This window comes from Salvelinus namaycush, unplaced genomic scaffold, assembly GCF_016432855.1.
Source record: "Salvelinus namaycush isolate Seneca unplaced genomic scaffold, SaNama_1.0 Scaffold88, whole genome shotgun sequence".
NCBI classification, from domain to species: Eukaryota; Metazoa; Chordata; class Actinopteri; order Salmoniformes; family Salmonidae; genus Salvelinus; species Salvelinus namaycush.
Window position 1 is genome coordinate 58847 of NW_024061619.1, and position 15614 is coordinate 74460.

A 15614-nucleotide genomic window follows, 5' to 3' on the forward strand; every position below is an offset into this window, starting at 1 on the left:
TGGTGTCTCTTCTCCCCATACAGGTGACAGATTGATGAATATGGTGTCTCTTCTCCCCATACAGTTGACTGATTGATTAATATTTTGTCTCTTCTCCCCATACAGTTGACTGATTGATTAATATGGTGTCTGTTCTCCCCATACAGTTGACATATTGATTAATATGGTGTCTATTCTCCCCATACAGTTGACAGATTGATTAATATGGTGTCTCTTCTCCCCATACAGTTGACGGATTGATTGGTGTCTGTTCTCCCCATACAGTTGACAGATTGATTCATATGGTGTCTCTTCTCCCCATACAGTTGACCGATTGATTAATATAGTGTCTCTTCTCCCCATACAGTTGACTGATTGGTCAATATGGTGTCTGTTCTCCCCATACAGTTGACTGATTAATTAATATGGTGTCTATTCTCCCCATACAGTTGACCGATTGATTAATATGGTGTCTCTTCTCCCCATACAGTTGACAGATTGATGAATATGGTGTCTCTTCTCCCCATACAGGTGACAGATTGATGAATATGGTGTCTCTTCTCCCCATACAGGTGACAGATTGATGAATATGGTGTCTCTTCTCCCCATACAGGTGACAGATTGATGAATATGGTGTCTCTTCTCCCCATACAGTTGACTGATTGATTAATATGGTGTCTCTTCTTCCCATACAGTTGACTGATTGATTAATATTTTGTCTCTTCTCCCCATACAGTTGACTGATTGATTAATATGGTGTCTGTTCTCCCCATACAGTTGACTGATTGATTAATATGGTGTCTATTCTCCCCATACAGTTGACATATTGATTAATATGGTGTCTATTCTCCCCATACAGTTGACCGATTGATTAATATAGTGTCTCTTCTCCCCATACAGTTGACTGATTGGTCAATATGGTGTCTGTTCTCCCCATACAGTTGACTGATTAATTAATATGGTGTCTATTCTCCCCATACAGTTGACCGATTGATTAATATGGTGTCTCTTCTCCCCATACAGTTGACAGATTGATGAATATGGTGTCTCTTCTCCCCATACAGGTGACAGATTGATGAATATGGTGTCTCTTCTCCCCATACAGGTGACAGATTGATGAATATGGTGTCTCTTCTCCCCATACAGGTGACAGATTGATGAATATGGTGTCTCTTCTCCCCATACAGTTGACTGATTGATTAATATGGTGTCTCTTCTTCCCATACAGTTGACTGATTGATTAATATTTTGTCTCTTCTCCCCATACAGTTGACTGATTGATTAATATGGTGTCTGTTCTCCCCATACAGTTGACTGATTGATTAATATGGTGTCTATTCTCCCCATACAGTTGACATATTGATTAATATGGTGTCTATTCTCCCCATACAGTTGATCACAGTGAACCCTGACCCAGACAGTATTCTCCAGAACGTCCCAGACAGCATGGCTACTGAGATCCCCAGGTCTCTGCTGCAGGGCTTCTCTCAGAGCAGTGTGGTGGTAGAGAAACTGAACAGGAAGACATGGAGACACGAACAGGTGACGGGGATCACACATGCACACGCAGACACACCCAGAAAACACACACACACACACACTGTGAACACACACACTGTGAACACACACACACACACATTGTGCACACACACACACACTCAGTGAACACACACCCAGACAACACACACACACTGTGAACACACACACACTGTGAACACACACAGAAAACACACACACACACACACACACTGTGAACACACACACAATATGAACACACACACACACACACACACACAGTGAACACACACACACACACACACACACACACACACACACACACACACACACACACACACACACACACACACACACACACACACCGGGAACACACACACACACAGTGAACACACACACTGTGAACACACACACACACACACATTGTGAACACACACACACTCAGTGAACACACACCCAGACAACACACACAAACTGTGAACACACACACACTGTGATCACACAAAGAAAACACACACACACACACTGTGAACACACACACAATATAAACACACACACAATATGAACATACACACACACACACACACAGTGAACACACACACACACACACACACAGTGAACACACAAACACAGTGAACACACACACAATATGAACACACACACACAGTGAACACACACACACAGTGAACACACACACACACACACACACTGTGAACACACACACAATATGAACACACACACAATATGAACACACACACACACACACAGTGAACACACACACACACACACACAGTGAACACACACACACACACACAGTGAACACACACACACACACACACACACACACACACACACACACACACACACACACACACACACACAGTGAACACACACACAGTGAACACACACACAGTGAACACACACACACAGTGAACACACACACACACACACAGTGAACACACACACAGTGAACACACACACACACAGTGAACACACACACCCACAGTGAACACACACACAGTGAACACACACACACTGAACACACACATACTGAACACAAGCACACAGTGAATACACACACACACACACACACACACAGTGAACACACACACACACACACACAGTGAACACACACACACACACACACAGTGAACACACACACACAGTGAACACACACACACACACACAGTGAACACACACACACAGTGAACACACACACACAGTGAACACACACACACACAGTGAACACACACACACACACACACAGTGAACACACACACACACACACACAGTGAACACACACACACAGTGAACACACACACACACACACAGTGAACACACACACACAGTGAACACACACACACAGTGAACACACACACACACAGTGAACACACAGTGGACACACACACACACAGTGAACACACACACACAGTGAACACACAGTGAACACACAGTGAACACACAGTGAACACACACACACAGTGAACACACACACACACACACACACACACACAGTGAACACACAGTGAACACACACACACACACACACACACACACACACAGTGAACACACACAGTGAATACACACAGACAGTGAACACACAGTGAACACACACACACACACACACAGTGAAAACACAGTGAACACACAGTGAACACACACAGTGAACACACAGTGAACACACACACACACAGTGAACACACAGTGAACACACACACACGTTGAAAACACACAGTGAACACACAGTGAACACACACAGTGAACACACAGTGAACACACAGTGAATTTAAGAAACTATAATAGTGTTCTTTTATTTTCAGGCTGTGTTGTTCTTTGACACAGTGGCTCTAGGAATTGACAACTCCGACAAGTGAGTCTGGAAACATCTGCACATTGTGATGTACAGTATATATATACAGTGCATTCGGACTACTTATTTACATAAGTAGTCAGACCCTTTACTCAGTACTTTGTTGAAGCACCTTTGGCAGCGATTACAGCCTCGAGTCCTATTGGGTAGGACGCTACAAGTTTGTCACACCTGTATTTGGGGAGTTTCTCCCATTCTTCTCTGCAGATCCTCTCAAACTCTGTCAGGTTGGATGGGGAGCGTAGCTGCACAGCTATTTTCAGGTCTCCTGAGATGTTAGATCGGGTTCAAGTCTGGGCTCTGGCTGGGCCACTCAAGGACATTCAGAGACTTGTCCCAAAGCCACTCCTGCGTTGTCTTGGCTGTGTGCTTAGGGTCGTTGTCCTGTTGGAAGGTGAACCCTCGCCCCAATCTGAGGTCCTGAGCGCTCTGGAGTAGGTTTTCATCAAAGATCTCTCTGTACTTTGCTCCGTTCGTCTTTCCCTCGACCCTGACTAGTCTCCCAGTTCCTGTCACTGAAAAACATCCCCACAGCATGATGCTGCCAGCACAATGCTTCACCATAGGGACGGTACCAGGCTTCCTCCAGATGTGACGCTTGGCATTTAGGCCAAAGAGTTCAATCTTGGTTTTATCAAACCAGAGAATCTTGTTTCTTATGGTCTGAGAGTCTTTTAGGTACCTTTTGGCAAACTCCAAGTGGGCTGTTATGTGCCTTTTACTGAGGAGTGGCTTCCGTTTGGCCAATCTGCCATAAAGTCCTGATTGGTGGAGTGCTAGAGACATGGTTTTCCTTCTGGAAGGTTCTCCCATCTCCACAGAGGAACTCTGGAGCGTTGTCAAAGCTTGGTCACCTCCCAGACCAAGGCTCTTCTCCCCCAATTCCTCAGTTTGGCCAGGCGGACAGCTCTAGGAAGAGTCTTGGTGGTTCAAAACTTCTTCCATATAAAAGTGATGGAGGCCACTGTGTTCTCGGCGGCCTTCAATGCTACAGAAATGTTTTGGTACCCTTCCCCAGATCTGTGCCTCGGCACAATCCTGTCTCGGAGCTCTACGGACAATTCCTTCGAACTCATGGCTTGGTTTTTGCTCTGACATGCACTGTCTACTGGGACCTTATATAGACAGGTGTGCCTTCCCAAATCATGTTCAATCAATTGAATTTACCACAGGTGGACTCCAATCAAGTTGTAGAAACATCTCAAGGAGGATCAATGGAAACAGGATGCACCTGAGCTCATTTTCGAGTCTCATAGCAAAGGGTCTGAATACTTATGTAAATACGGTATTTCTGTTTTGTATTTGTAATACATTTGCAAAAATGTCTAAAAACCTGCTTTTGCTTTGTCATTATGGGGTATTGTGTGTATATAAAAAATATATATATAATTATGTAATTAATTTTTTTTGATTGTGTGTGGTCTCTGTTCAATTTCTCTTTTCAATTATTGTGTGTGTGTGCGTGTGTGCGTGTGCGTGCGCGTGTGTGTTGTGTGTGCGTGCGTGTGTGCGTGCGCGTGTGTGTGTGCGTATGTGTGTGTCCCCAGTATGTCCTCCAGCGTGCTCCAGGGCTTCACCTGCACCAGAGTGACCAGTATGACCACAACCAAGATCAAGAACCTGGTCAAGGCCTGCAGGAGGAAGGGCAGCAACAGGGTCGCACTGAGAGAGACTCAGGTCAGATACCAGCTGTTGTTGTTGTTGTCGTACTCAAAGAGCTACAGGTCAGCCTCTCATCACCAAGCTTAATACCAGCTGTTGTTGTCGTACTCAAAGAGCTACAGGTCAGCCTCTCATCACCAAGCTTAATACCAGCTGTTGTTGTTGTTGTTGTCGTACTCAAAGAGCTACAGGTCAGCCTCTCATCACCAAGCTTAATACCAGCTGTTGTTGTCGTACTCAAAGAGCTACAGGTCAGCCTCTCATCACCAAGCTTAATACCTGCTGCTGTTGTTGTCGTACTCAAAGAGCTACAGGTCAGCCTCTCATCACCAAGCTTAATACCAGCTGTTGTTGTTGTTGTTGTCGTACTCAAAGAGCTACAGGTCAGCCTCTCATCACCAAGCTTAATACCAGCTGTTGTTGTCGTACTCAAAGAGCTACAGGTCAGCCTCTCATCACCAAGCTTAATACCAGCTGTTGTTGTCGTACTCAAAGAGCTACAGGTCAGCCTCTCATCACCAAGCTTAATATCAGCTGTTGTTGTCGTACTCAAAGAGCTACAGGTCAGCCTCTCATCACCAAGCTTAATATCAGCTGTTGTTGTCGTACTCAAAGAGACACAGGTCAGCCTCTCATCACCAAGCTTAATACCAGCTGTCGTTGTTGTTGTCGTACTCAAAGAGCTACAGGTCAGCCTCTCATCACCAAGCTTAATACCTGCTGCTGTTGTTGTCGTACTCAAAGAGCTACAGGTCAGCCTCTCATCACCAAGCTTAATACCAGCTGTTGTTGTTGTCGTACTCAAAGAGCTACAGGTCAGCCTCTCATCACCAAGCTTAATACCAGCTGTTGTTGTCGTACTCAAAGAGACACAGGTCAGCCTCTCATCACCAAGCTTAATACCAGCTGTTGTTGTCGTCGTACTCAAAGAGCTACAGGTCAGCCTCTCATCACCAAGCTTAATACCAGCTGTTGTTGTCGTACTCAAAGAGCTACAGGTCAGCCTCTCATCACCAAGCTTAATACCTGCTGTTGTTGTCGTACTCAAAGAGCTACAGGTCAGCCTCTCATCACCAAGCTTAATACCAGCTGTTGTTGTTGTTGTTGTTGTCGTACTCAAAGAGCTACAGGTCAGCCTCTCATCACCAAGCTTAATACCAGCTGTTGTTGTTGTTGTCGTACTCAAAGAGACACAGGTCAGCCTCTCATCACCAAGCTTAATACCAGCTGTCGTTGTTGTTGTCGTACTCAAAGAGCTACAGGTCAGCCTCTCATCACCAAGCTTAATACCAGCTGTCGTTGTTGTTGTTGTTGTCGTACTCAAAGAGCTACAGGTCAGCCTCTCATCACCAAGCTTAATACCAGCTGTTGTTGTTGTTGTTGTCGTACTCAAAGAGCTACAGGTCAGCCTCTCATCACCAAGCTTAATACCAGCTGTTGTTGTCGTACTCAAAGAGCTACAGGTCAGCCTCTCATCACCAAGCTTAATACCAGCTGTTGTTGTCGTACTCAAAGAGCTACAGGTCAGCCTCTCATCACCAAGCTTAATACCAGCTGTTGTTGTCGTACTCAAAGAGCTACAGGTCAGCCTCTCATCACCAAGCTTAATACCAGCTGTTGTTGTCGTACTCAAAGAGCTACAGGTCAGCCTCTCATCACCAAGCTTAATACCAGCTGTCGTTGTTGTTGTTGTCGTACTCAAAGAGACACAGGTCAGCCTCTCATCACCAAGCTTAATACCAGCTGTTGTTGTTGTTGTTGTCGTACTCAAAGAGCTACAGGTCAGCCTCTCATCACCAAGCTTAATACCAGCTGTTGTCGTCGTACTCAAAGAGACACAGGTCAGCCTCTCATCACCAAGCTTAATACCTGCTGTTGTTGTCGTACTCAAAGAGCTACAGGTCAGCCTCTCATCACCAAGCTTAATACCAGCTGTTGTTGTCGTACTCAAAGAGCTACAGGTCAGCCTCTCATCACCAAGCTTAATACCAGCTGTCGTTGTTGTTGTTGTCGTACTCAAAGAGCTACAGGTCAGCCTCTCATCACCAAGCTTAATACCAGCTGTTGTTGTCGTACTCAAAGAGCTACAGGTCAGCCTCTCATCACCAAGCTTAATACCTGCTGCTGTTGTTGTCGTACTCAAAGAGCTACAGGTCAGCCTCTCATCACCAAGCTTAATACCAGCTGTTGTTGTCGTACTCAAAGAGCTACAGGTCAGCCTCTCATCACCAAGCTTAATACCAGCTGTTGTTGTTGTTGTCGTACTCAAAGAGCTACAGGTCAGCCTCTCATCACCAAGCTTAATACCAGCTATTGGTGTTGTTGTTGTCGTACTCAAAGAGCTACAGGTCAGCCTCTCATCACCAAGCTTAATACCAGCTGCTGTTGTCGTACTCAAAGAGCTACAGGTCAGCCTCTCATCACCAAGCTTAATACCAGCTGTTGTTGTTGTCGTACTCAAAGAGCTACAGGTCAGCCTCTCATCACCAAGCTTAATACCAGCTGATGTTGTTGTTGTTGTCGTACTCAAAGAGCTACAGGTCAGCCTCTCATCACCAAGCTTAATACCAGCTGATGTTGTTGTTGTTGTCGTACTCAAAGAGCTACAGGTCAGCCTCTCATCACCAAGCTTAATACCAGCTGTTGTTGTTGTCGTACTCAAAGAGCTACAGGTCAGCCTCTCATCACCAAGCTTAATACCAGCTGTTGTTGTCGTACTCAAAGAGCTACAGGTCAGCCTCTCATCACCAAGCTTAATACCAGCTGTTGTTGTGGTTGCTGAGGTCGGTATTGTTGGATTCCAACAGTTGTTTGAGAAGTCAGCATGCAAAGGATTATTAATTTGTTAAATAATCATAATAATAATAGGATTACATGTTTGTGTGACCCACAGTTGACCTGCATGTACAACTACATCAAGGAAGAGACAGACGTCACCAGCTACAACCTCTACCCTCCTGACATGCTGCTTTACTACGAGTGAGTACCGTCATACATTCAATCAACCAATCAACCAATACATAAATTTACCAATCAACCAATCAACCAATAAATAAATTAAACAATCAACCAATAAATACATTAATCAATCAGCCAATCAACCAATCAACCAATCAATAAATTAACCAATCAACCAATAAATCAATTAACCACTCAAGCAATCAACCAATAAATACATTAACCAATCAACCAATCAACCAATAAATACATTAACCAATCAACTAATCAACCAATAAATACATTAACCAATCAACCAATCAACCAATAAATACATTAACCAATCAACTAATCAACCAATAAACTAATCAATAAATGAATCAAAGCAAATACTGTTGGACAGTCCATCTCTCTCTCTGTTTACTGCTGAATACAACTGGTTAATTAAGTTACTGCTGAATAAAACTGGTTAATTAAGTTACTGATTGATAAAACTATTTAAGTTACTGATGAATAAAACTGGTTATTTAAGTTACTGAGTTTAAAACTGGTTGATTAAGTTATTGATTAATAAAACTGGTTAATTAAGTTACTGATTAATAAAACTATTTTGGTTACTGATGAATAAAACAGGTTAATGAAGTTACTGATGAATAAAACTGGTTAATTAAGTTACTGATGAATAAAACTGGTTAATTAAGTTACTGTTGAATAAAACTGGTTTATTAAGTTACTGATTAATAAAATTGGAAAATTAAGTTATTGATTAATAAAACTGGCTATTTAAGTTACTGATGAATAAAAATGGTTTATTAAGTTACTGATTAATAAACCTGGTTTATTAAGTTACTGATTAATAAAGCCAGATGTATTTGTTCATTTATATATAAATGTGTTATATTGTATGAATATAAATGTGTTATATTGTATGAATATAAATGTGTTATATTGTATGAATATAAATGTGTTATATTGTATGAATATAAATGTGTTATATTGTATAAATATAAATGTGTTATTTTGTATGAATATAAATGTGTTATATTGTATTTGACGTCTGCAGCTACAGTAAGGTTTCTCAGGACACCTGTAAGGACTACTTCAGGGAGCTGGGAGACGCAGACTTCTCCGTGTTCTCCGACGCTCTCAGCTTCAAACGCACAGCCCTGGTTAACAATGCCAAGACCTGCCTGGTGAGTCACAACACTGTCACACAACATGGATGTGGTCCAAATGACACCCCTATTCGTGGTCCCGTGTGGCTCAGTTGGTAGAGCATGGCGCTTACAACGCCAGGGTTGTGGGTTCAATTCCCACGGGGGGACCAGGGTTCAATTCCCACGGGGGGACCAGGATGAATATGTATGAACTTTCCAATTTGTAAGTCGCTCTGGATAAGAGCGTCTGCTAAATGACTTAAAATGTAAATGTATTCCCTTAATAGTGCACTACTTTTGACCGGGCCCATCGGTCTCTGGTCTCAGTAGTACACTATAAAGCTACATCCTCCATCCATTGCTTTCTGCAAGGCAGTAAAGGCCGATTGAAGCTCTGGAATGAACCTGGTTAACCCTGGGGACCATAGCAACAGTGGCATCTGAAAGAGGCTGGTTAACCCTGGGGACCATAGCAACAGTGGCATCTGAAAGAGCCTGGTTAACCCTGGGGACCATAGCAACAGTGGCATCTGAAAGAGCCTGGTTAACCCTGGGGACCATAGCAACAGTGGCATCTGAAAGAGCCTGGTTAACCCTGGGGGCCATAGCAACAGTCATCTGAAAGAGCCTGGTTAACCCTGGGGACCATAGCAACAGTGGCATCTGAAAGAGGCTGGTTAACCCTGGGGGCCATAGCAACAGTGTCATCTGAAAGAGCCTGGTTAACCCTGGGGGCCATAGCAACAGTGGCATCTGAAAGAGCCTGGTTAACCCTGGGGGCCATAGCAACAGTGTCATCTGAAAGAGCCTGGTTAACCCTGGGGACCATAGCAACAGTGGCATCTGAAAGAGCCTGGTTAACCCTGGGGGCCATAGCAACAGTGGCATCTGAAAGAGCCTGGTTAACCCTGGGGGCCATAGCAACAGTCATCTGAAAGAGCCTGGTTAACCCTGGGGACCATAGCAACAGTGGCATCTGAAAGAGGCTGGTTAACCCTGGGGGCCATAGCAACAGTGTCATCTGAAAGAGCCTGGTTAACCCTGGGGGCCATAGCAACAGTGGCATCTGAAAGAGCCTGGTTAACCCTGGGGGCCATAGCAACAGTGTCATCTGAAAGAGCCTGGTTAACCCTGGGGACCATAGCAACAGTGGCATCTGAAAGAGCCTGGTTAACCCTGGGGGCCATAGCAACAGTGTCATCTGAAAGAGCCTGGTTAACCCTGGGGACCATAGCAACAGTGGCATCTGAAAGAGCCTGGTTAACCCTGGGGGCCATAGCAACAGTGTCATCTGAATGAACCTGGTTAACCCTGGGGACCAATAGCAACAGTGTCATCTGAAAGAGCCTGGTTAACCCTGGGGGCCATAGCAACAGTGGCATCTGAAAGAGGCTGGTTAACCCTGGGGGCCATAGCAACAGTGGCATCTGAAAGAGCCTGGTTAACCCTGGGGACCATAGCAACAGTGGCATCTGAAAGAGCCTGGTTAACCCTGGGGACCATAGCAACAGTGGCATCTGAAAGAGCCTGGTTAACCCTGGGGGCCATAGCAACAGTCATCTGAAAGAGCCTGGTTAACCCTGGGGACCATAGCAACAGTGGCATCTGAAAGAGGCTGGTTAACCCTGGGGACCATAGCAACAGTGTCATCTGAAAGAGCCTGGTTAACCCTGGGGGCCATAGCAACAGTGGCATCTGAAAGAGCCTGGTTAACCCTGGGGGCCATAGCAACAGTGTCATCTGAAAGAGCCTGGTTAACCCTGGGGACCATAGCAACAGTGGCATCTGAAAGAGGCTGGTTAACCCTGGGGGCCATAGCAACAGTGTCATCTGAAAGAGCCTGGTTAACCCTGGGGACCATAGCAACAGTGGCATCTGAAAGAGCCTGGTTAACCCTGGGGGCCATAGCAACAGTGTCATCTGAAAGAGCCTGGTTAACCCTGGGGACCATAGCAACAGTGGCATCTGAAAGAGCCTGGTTAACCCTGGGGGCCATAGCAACAGTGGCATCTGAAAGAGCCTGGTTAACCCTGGGGACCATAGCAACAGTGGCATCTGAAAGAGCCTGGTTAACCCTGGGGGCCATAGCAACAGTGTCATCTGAATGAACCTGGTTAACCCTGGGGACCAATAGCAACAGTGTCATCTGAAAGAGCCTGGTTAACCCTGGGGGCCATAGCAACAGTGGCATCTGAAAGAGGCTGGTTAACCCTGGGGGCCATAGCAACAGTGGCATCTGAAAGAGCCTGGTTAACCCTGGGGACCATAGCAACAGTGGCATCTGAAAGAGCCTGGTTAACCCTGGGGACCATAGCAACAGTGGCATCTGAAAGAGCCTGGTTAACCCTGGGGGCCATAGCAACAGGTCATCTGAAAGAGCCTGGTTAACCCTGGGGACCATAGCAACAGTGGCATCTGAAAGAGGCTGGTTAACCCTGGGGGCCATAGCAACAGTGTCATCTGAAAGAGCCTGGTTAACCCTGGGGGCCATAGCAACAGTGGCATCTGAAAGAGCCTGGTTAACCCTGGGGGCCATAGCAACAGTGTCATCTGAAAGAGCCTGGTTAACCCTGGGGACCATAGCAACAGTGGCATCTGAAAGAGCCTGGTTAACCCTGGGGGCCATAGCAACAGTGTCATCTGAAAGAGCCTGGTTAACCCTGGGGACCATAGCAACAGTGGCATCTGAAAGAGCCTGGTTAACCCTGGGGGCCATAGCAACAGTGTCATCTGAATGAACCTGGTTAACCCTGTGGACCAATAGCAACAGTGTCATCTGAAAGAGCCTGGTTAACCCTGGGGGCCATAGCAACAGTGGCATCTGAAAGAGGCTGGTTAACCCTGGGGGCCATAGCAACAGTGGCATCTGAAAGAGCCTGGTTAACCCTGGGGACCATAGCAACAGTGGCATCTGAAAGAGCCTGGTTAACCCTGGGGACCATAGCAACAGTGGCATCTGAAAGAGCCTGGTTAACCCTGGGGGCCATAGCAACAGTCATCTGAAAGAGCCTGGTTAACCCTGGGGACCATAGCAACAGTGGCATCTGAAAGAGGCTGGTTAACCCTGGGGGCCATAGCAACAGTGTCATCTGAAAGAGCCTGGTTAACCCTGGGGGCCATAGCAACAGTGGCATCTGAAAGAGCCTGGTTAACCCTGGGGGCCATAGCAACAGTGTCATCTGAAAGAGCCTGGTTAACCCTGGGGACCATAGCAACAGTGGCATCTGAAAGAGCCTGGTTAACCCTGGGGGCCATAGCAACAGTGTCATCTGAAAGAGCCTGGTTAACCCTGGGGACCATAGCAACAGTGGCATCTGAAAGAGCCTGGTTAACCCTGGGGGCCATAGCAACAGTGTCATCTGAATGAACCTGGTTAACCCTGGGGACCATAGCAACAGTGGCATCTGAAAGAGGCTGGTTAACCCTGGGGGCCATAGCAACAGTGTCATCTGAAAGAGCCTGGTTAACCCTGGGGGCCATAGCAACAGTGGCATCTGAAAGAGCCTGGTTAACCCTGGGGGCCATAGCAACAGTGTCATCTGAAAGAGCCTGGTTAACCCTGGGGACCATAGCAACAGTGGCATCTGAAAGAGCCTGGTTAACCCTGGGGGCCATAGCAACAGTGTCATCTGAAAGAGCCTGGTTAACCCTGGGGACCATAGCAACAGTGGCATCTGAAAGAGCCTGGTTAACCCTGGGGGCCATAGCAACAGTGGCATCTGAAAGAGCCTGGTTAACCCTGGGGACCATAGCAACAGTGGCATCTGAAAGAGCCTGGTTAACCCTGGGGACCATAGCAACAGTGTCATCTGAAAGAGCCTGGTTAACCCTGGGGGCCATAGCAACAGTGTCATCTGAAAGAGCCTGGTTAACCCTGGGGACCATAGCAACAGTGGCATCTGAAAGAGCCTGGTTAACCCTGGGGACCATAGCAACAGTGTCATCTGAAAGAGCCTGGTTAACCCTGGGGACCATAGCAACAGTGGCATCTGAAAGAGCCTGGTTAACCCTGGGGGCCATAGCAACAGTGTCATCTGAAAGAGCCTGGTTAACCCTGGGGACCATAGCAACAGTGTCATCTGAATGAACCTGGTTAACCCTGTGGACCAATAGCAACAGTGTCATCTGAAAGAGCCTGGTTAACCCTGGGGGCCATAGCAACAGTGGCATCTGAAAGAGGCTGGTTAACCCTGAGGGCCATAGCAACAGTGGCATCTGAAAGAGCCTGGTTAACCCTGGGGGCCATAGCAACAGTGTCATCTGAAAGAGCCTGGTTAACCCTGGGGACCATAGCAACAGTGGCATCTGAAAGAGCCTGGTTAACCCTGGGGGCCATAGCAACAGTGTCATCTGAAAGAGCCTGGTTAACCCTGGGGACCATAGCAACAGTGGCATCTGAAAGAGCCTGGTTAACCCTGGGGGCCATAGCTTAAGACAATCAGTAACGAGTGGTCAACTGTCTCGAAGGTCTCCCATAGGTCAATAAACAGGACAGAACTGTGCTTCTCCTTATCCATACCTTTTACCACATCATTTAACACCAAGGTTGCAGCAGAGACGGTGCTATGACCCGGCTTGGAACCATACTGGAACCCTTAGAATACATCTCGTATTCTGGGAAGGATCTAAACTGACGGTTGATTAATAATTCCCGAAATGGTTGCTAGGCAAGACAGTTGATTAATGATTCCCAAAATGGTTGCTAGGCAAGACAGTTGAGAGATGGGCCGATAATTACTGAGGTCAGAGGGCTCACCACCTTTTTTTAACCTTTATTTTACATGTCAGTTAAAACTTCTTACGGCTGAAATCCCGTTAACGGGATCGACTTGACAACAGCCAGTGAAAGTGCAGGGCGCCAAATTCAAACAACAGAAATCTCATAATTAAAATTCCTCAAACATACAAGTATTATACACCATTTTAAAGATAAACTTGTTGTTAATCCCACCACAGTGTCTAATTTCAAAAAGGCTTTACGACGAAAGCATACCATGCGATTACGTTAGGTCAGCACCTAGTCACAGAAAAGCACAGCCATTTTTCCAGCCAAAGAGAGGAGTCACAAAAAGCAGAAATAGAGATAAAATGAATCACTAACCTTTGATGATCTTCATCAGATGACACTCATAGGACTTCATGTTACACAATACATGTATGTTTTGTTCGACAAAGTTCATATTTATATCCAAAAATCTCAGTTTACATTGGCGCGTTATGTTCAGTAATGTTTTGCTTCCAAAACATCCGGTGATTTTGCAGAGAGCCACATCAATTTACAGAAATACTCATAATAAACATTGATAAAAGATACAACTGTTATGCATGGAATTATAGATAAACTTCTCCTTAATGCAACCGCTGTGTCAGATTTCAAAAAAGCTTTACGGAAAAAGCACACCATGCAATAATCTGAGTACAGCACTCAGAGACCAAAACAAGCCATACAGGTACCCGCCATGTTGTGGAGTCAACAGAAGTCAGAAATAGCATTATAAATATTCACTTACCTTTGATGATCTTCATCAGAATGCACTCCCAGGAATCCCAGTTCCACAATAAATGTTTGTTTTGTTCGATAAAGTCCATCATTTATGTCCAAATACCTCCTTTTTGTTCGCGCGTTTAGTTCACAAATCCAAATTCACACGACGCAGGCACTTAGTTCAGATGCCAGTTCCATTACAGTTCATAGAAACATGTCAAACGATGTATAGAATCAATCTTTAGGATGTTTTTATCATAAATCTTCAATAATATTCCAACCGAACAATTCCTTTGTCTTTAGAAAGGAAAAGGAACGCAGCTAACTCTCACGGGCGCCCACCTGACTGAGCTCATGGCATTCTGCCAGACACCTGGTTCAAACAGCTCTTATTCACTCCCCCTTCACAGTAGAAGCCTGAAACAAGGTTCTAAAGACTGTTGACATCTAGTGGAAGCAATCGTGCAATCGGACCAAATTTTACACTGTATATTGGATAGGCAAAGACTTGAAAACCTACAAACCTCAGATTTCCCACTTCCTGGTTGGATTTTGTTCTCAGGTTTTTGCCTGCCATATGAGTTCTGTTATACTCACAGACATCATTCAAACAGTTTTAGAAACTTCAGAGTGTTTTCTATCCAAATATACTAATAATATGCATATCTTAGCTTCTGGGCCTGAGTAGCAGGCAGTTTACTCTGGGCACCTTATTCATCCAAGCTACTCAATACTGCCCCCCAGCCATAAGAAGTTTTAAGAACAAATTGTTATTTACAACGACAGCCTACCGGGGAGGCAGTGGGTTAACTGCCTTGTTCAGGGGCAGAACGACATATTCTTTTTACCTTGTCAGCTCGGGGATTCGATCCAGCAACCTTTCTGTTACTGGTCCAACACTCTAACCACCAGGCTACCTGCCACCCCATATTGTTTTAAAGGGGACAAGCTTCTCTATCACAGATAGAAAATAGATGAGAACAACTCTAGAGCTAAACTGAGGTTCCGA

General features: G+C 45.4%; 1 non-coding gene across 1 annotated transcript; it reads left to right on the forward strand.

The window, feature by feature from the left end:
* The first annotated feature begins 9213 nt into the window (after positions 1 to 9213).
* Positions 9214 to 9290, forward strand: trnav-uac. Its single transcript has one exon. It is a non-coding gene; the product is annotated as a tRNA-Val (tRNA).
* The last annotated feature ends 6324 nt before the right edge of the window (positions 9291 to 15614 follow it).